Source organism: Podarcis pityusensis (assembly GCF_964106645.2).
Source record: "Podarcis pityusensis genome assembly, chromosome: 1".
Classification (NCBI taxonomy): Eukaryota; Metazoa; Chordata; class Lepidosauria; order Squamata; family Lacertidae; genus Podarcis; species Podarcis pityusensis.
The window spans coordinates 122,112,847-122,118,846 of NC_138028.1; positions in this window are offsets into that span (position 1 = coordinate 122,112,847).

The window sequence follows — 6,000 nt, forward strand, 5'->3', positions numbered from 1 at the left end:
AAGATGGGAGGGGGATGGTAAGTTGGGTGGGGTTGGGTGGTTATGCTTCTATTGTAGGACATTCTTTATGACCCCCTTTTCTGATGGGATCTTTGGAGCAACAGAGACGCTTGAAAAGAGTCAAAATGACTGCAGGAAAAATCCCTTTATTTTGTCATGACAAAATAATGGTACAGACACGCGTTACCCGATGTCTGCCCCCAAACTCTGAGCGAGCCAGCTTTTTATACATTTGCAGAATACACTATCACCTGATTTCTTGTGAACCACCTGATTTCTTGTAAACCAAAAGTTATGGCAACTTCCTATGTCCTTACATGGGCTTGACCCCCTTCCTTCCTGCACCAGCCTTTCCACGCCATGAACCTTGACACGTGTTCACATGTAAAACATGTGATTTATACTAATAGCAATAAAATGGGGCTTTGTCTCCGGCGTTACCCTCCTCCCTTTCAACTTGCCTCCTTGTCTTCAGTCTCCCCCCCCCCCCCCCGGTCTGGGGCCAGAATAACATCCATTTTAGCCTTGCTCTTATCTTTCACCCGCCTAAGCCTAGACATTCCAAAGAGAGGCCCGTTTGCACTGTAACGTTTAAGCAACAGAAAAAAACCCTGTCCTTCTGGCTGGTGTAGAAAAACCTCCCCTTTGGGGATAAATAGAACAATATTGTAATATGCCCCTTCACTATTATTCTACTTAGTGAATGTGTGGGGTTTCCTGTCCGTGTTACTTGTATGGGTGATTCAAAAATACACACACACACACACAAATATCCGCTCACACACAAAAACAATTCTCACTACAGCCAACCAAAGACAACCAACCACACCCTAAGCCACCACCAACCTCTCTCACCACCAACAAAATACAACAAGTGAATGTGCTAGCGGTTTTATCGCTGCACCACTCGGCTGTTGCCCTGTTGGCATTGCCCACGGATGGTGTGTGCAACACTTGCATCACAGTCGTGCTGTGGACAGACTGAAAGGGCTGTCGTTCCCCCTCCCCCCAGTCCCCTGAAAGCTATATCTTTTAACTCTTATCATAGTATCAGAAATTCAACAGCAGGTCTTTCCCATCTTGCAGTGATGGAGAAAGTTGCACCTGCTGAATTTCTGCTTGCAACGCAGCTGTTAAATGCAAATGGTATCCTACAAGTTATGTGTGTGTGTACGCAGTGCTGGAATTTCTGTGGATTAGATAGACACTAATACACTGGGGAACATAAATGCTTTTATTGTATTAATTTATATTTTTATGAAGTGCGTACAATGCTGCTGGCTTCTACACAGAGATTAAAAACCATACAGTACATCTGTGTACTATTAATAACTGTTGCTAATGGCTGACATAGGTTGTATGATACGCAGGAATAGGGTTTTAAGGGGATTTTCAGCTATTAACCTATATATGGTGGGGATGAGGCAGAGCACCAGAGGAAGCAGCTCCCCAATGAGTGAGATCTTGCAGACCTCTCTCGCACAACCCCGGTAAGTGGTGGGGTGGCAGTGGCAGGACGGGCACATTCCCGTTTCAACTCAGGCAGCAAAATTGGATGTGCCAATCTCTTATCAAAGCAAGGAGTGTAGTTAGCATACCGGCCTGAGATGGGGAAAAAGCACTCCTGTCCACAACACATCATCAGAATCCCGCAGCTCTCCTAAATCACACATCCCCTGAAAACCTATATGTGAAAAAAGCTAAACTGAAAAGCTTTCAAGTGCTGCGTAATAATCCGTTCAGAATAGATGACTCCCATATCGCCTTATCAAGAAGTACCATCAAATGTCTCATTTGAATTCTATGCCAAAGATGGAAATAAGAAACAGTCCCAACAAAAGAAGTTTGGCAATTAAAACTGATGGAATATGCAGTGGTGTTGAAACTTAACAAAAGAATAAGAAATCAAGGTGAGAGACCTTTTTTAACAGACAGCGGGGAAATTGTTTAATATATGTAGACAAATTGTAAACAATCAAAAACGTTGGCAGGATTGACATAAACACAAGCAGTAAAAAAACAAAAACCTACAGAGAGTAAAAAGATTAAATTCACAAATAGGTTGGAATTGGTTGTGCAGTAAATAAGAAAGAGGGGAGGGGAGGGAAGTCGAAGAGAAGGTTGGTTTTTGTTTAGATTTAATTTTTGTTGGAGAAACATTGTAAAAAGAAAAATAGGAAAGAGAATTTTTATTTTATTTTTAATAGGGTTGGGCATGCTATACTGGAACATTCATGATGACACACTTCAATTGTCTGGAGAATCTAGCCCAGCGACTTCATCTAAATGTTAGTTAGCATAAGAGAGATTGAACCCTGCAACACCCTACTAAATAGTTCCTGGGGCTGGAGCTGCGAAGTCCTAATGACTCCCTCTGGAACAGGCTGTGAAATCGAAGGACCAAAACACTGCAAGGCAACATCCCATATTACAGCCTCACTTCTACACAGCTGGTCCTATTCCCATAAAATTTTGGTAGCTATGTGGTTCTGATATTTATTTTACCCATCCGGGGCACAAAATTGCCATAGCTGTCAACTTACAGATTTGAAAATAAGGGACCAGATAATTTTGGAGAGCAGCGCCGGTTTTTAGCCCTTCATTTCCGGAGGTTGCTGCTCAAGACACCAGCCAATGAAACACTGCAGTTAAATAACTACAAGCAGCAACCACTTTTCGTGCAAAACGAAGTCCAAACTACGAAGATGCTGCTGCAGTTCTGTATCTTTCCTCTCGTGCTCCATCTGCAGCTCTCAATTCCATCAGGTGGGGTGGGAGGAAGGGGGGGGAATAGTGCCCAAAGTAAACCCGCAGATCAGACCATCTATGCTAGTCTACCACTACAAATCTATGGGAGAAGCGCTTGCGGTCCTTCCCTTGTAGACCTTGGAACACCTGCCCGCGCCTCCGCCTCCTCCTCTCCCTCCTCTCTCTGAACTGCTTTCTCTATGGTTGCCCTCGTTCTCCTCTCAAGGCTCCTCATTAATTCATAGACCATGCCAGGCTGCCCATCTCATCCGGGTCCTTCGGTGGCACAGCTGCAGTACAGCCTAGCGGGAGCGGAAGCGGCGGTAGCGGGCAGAGGGGAGGCCCCAGGCAGGGACGATCAGTTCGGCGGCTGCAAGGAGGATGGTGGGGGAAGGGCCCGAGGCTCCCACCAGTCCTGGTGGGGAGGGGTTCCCGGGGGCCGAGGCTGGTGAGAGGAGGGCGGAGGGCCGGGCAGCCAAGCAACGCAGTTGGAGCCTCCCTCCTCCCTGGCCGGCAGGGAGGGAGAGGAGCTGCTTCCTTTGAAACCTGGGAAATTTAAGGGACATCTATCAATAAGGGACAGCAACGGGACATGGCACTGGGATAAGGGACTGTCCCTCCAAATAAGGGACGTTTGACAGCTATGAAAATTGCACCTTCCAAATAGTATCTACATGTCGGGAAGAAGAATCAAAATCAGAACCTACATCCTAAACTTCTGCTCGATTAAAACCTCGAGCAGCTGTTATGTCTCGGAAATGCTCACGGCAGACCCCAGATGGCAACCTTGTTCTTCTCTTAAAAACAGAGCTCCTCCATCTGGCTCATTTGGAATCCCTTTGGTAGAATTCAACACAGCCACTGCTAGCTTTCTTTTATCATTCTCAGATTATCAGTTGTACAGCTGAAGCAAAACTTGTGTCAGAAAAGGATTCTACTGTTAATGAGTCTCCCATGGTAGCTGGTATAAAGACCCTGAAGCTAGACAATGTACAGTGGTACCTCGGGTTACAAACACTTCGGGTTACAAACTCCGCTAACCTGGAAGTAGTACCTCGGGTTGAGAACTTTGCCCCAGGATGAGAACAGAAATTGCGCGCCAGTGGCACGCCGGCAACAGGAGGCCCCATTAGTAAAAGCGCGCCTCAGGTTAAGAACAGTTTCGGGTTAAGAACGGACCTCCGGAACAAATTAAGTTCGTAACCTGAGGTACCACTGTATTGATAAAGGGGAGACAACTTCCCTCCCCGGCCCAAGCCTTGATCTGGCCTATATTGTGAGCAGTGAATTTTTTTTCTGGGGATACTCATGGGTAAAAAAAGTTAAAGGACCCCTGTACCGCAACCTCAGTCAAAGACGACTATGGGGTTGCGGTGCTCATCTTGCTTTCAGGCCGAGGGAGCCAGCGTTTGTCTGCAGACAGCTTTCCGGGTCATGTGGTCAGCATGACTAAACTGCTTCTGGCGCAACGGGACACCATGACAGAAACCAGAGCACACGGAAATGCCGTTTACCTTCCCGTCGCAGCGGTGCCTATTTATCTACTTGCACTGGCGTGCTTTCGAACTGCTAGGTTGGCAGAAGCTGGGACAGAGCAATGGGAGCTCACTCAGTCGCAGGGATTCGAACCAACGACCTTCCGATCAGCAAGCACAAGAGGCTCAGTGGTTTAGACCACAGCACCACCTGCGTCCGCTGGTTCTCAAGGGTACACAGTACCGATACCTCACCCCCCCAAATGTTAAAAGTGGAGGGCCACAGATTCCCTACCTGTTATAAATAATCCACATTTATATTTAAGGGATGGTCATCTTTGAAGTCATATTAATTAATTTATTGCATTTACAGTGGTACCTCAGGTTAAGTAATTAATTCGTTCCGGAGGTCCATACTTAACCTGAAACTGTTCTTAACCTGAAGCACCACTTTAGCTAATGGGGCCTCCTGCTGCTGCTGCGCTGCCGGAGCCCAATTTCTGTTCTCATCCTGAAGCAAAGTTCTTAACCTGAAGCACTATTTCAGGGTTAGTGGAGTCTGTAACCTGAAGCGTATGTAACCTGAAGCATATGTAACCTGAGGTACCACTGTATATCGCTTCTTTCTTCTCCTTGGATCTCAAGGTGGGTTACATGGTTCTCCCCCTTCTCATTTAATCTCCACAACAAAAATGTGAGGTAGGTTACGCTAAGAATGAGTGGCTGGCCCAAGGTTACCCCGTGAGATGCATGGCTGAGTGGGGAACTGAACCCTGGTCTCCCTGGTTGGAGTCCGACACTCTACCCACACATAGCTCATAGCTACACATACCGTATTTTTCGCTCTATAAGACGCACCAGACCACAAGACGCACCTAGTTTTTGGAGGAGGAAAACAAGAAAAAAAATATTCTGAATCTCAGAAGCCAGAACAGCAAGAGGGATTGCTGCGCAGTGAAAGCAGCGATCCCTCTTGCTGTTCTGGCTTCTGGGATAGCTGTGCAGCCTGCATTCGCTCCATAAGACGCACACACATTTCCCTTTACTTTTTAGGAGGGAAAAAGTGAGTCTTATAGAGCAAAAAATACGGTAGTTACGCAATAGTTACACATTTGTGAACAGTGCAATAAACAGCCATCCTTCCTTTTTAACACTATTTTTTTAAAAAAATATTTATTTATTTTTCTTTTCTCTTTACCCAACAGAAACAGGAATTGGGAGGAGAGAAAGGAACAAGTGAGGAAGACCAGTGTGGTGCAGTGGTTAGAGCACTGGACTCGGACTTGGGAGACCAGAGTTCAAATCCCCACCCAGCCTGGGTGACCTTGGGCAAGTCACATTCTCTTTGCCTCATCTGCCTCACAGGGTTGTTCTGAAGATAAAATGCCAATCGGGAGAACTCTGCAGCTTTGAGCTCTTTGGAGGAAAAGAGGGATCTAAATGTAATCACGAACAAACCCAACAATGATTCTTTTGATTAAGGGAAGGAATGTACGCAGACATTTATTTATTTTTGCTCATTTTGAGTGGCAGAATTTCTGTCACACCCTGCCTTGCAGCATCCTGTTCCTGGATCTTTGCCCAACTTTAGCCTGGTAGCATTTCGGAACAGCAGCCGCTGTATTCTGACTCATACGGTTCTAGGCTGCAAAGCCTCTCTCTCTCTCAATCTCGGCTTGCTTGACATTAGCTGGTCACCGATAGGCATAAATGCACACTGATGAACAATTAGAATGCTTTTTGTCTGAAGCTCTCTTGGAAATGTACCCAGGGTCAC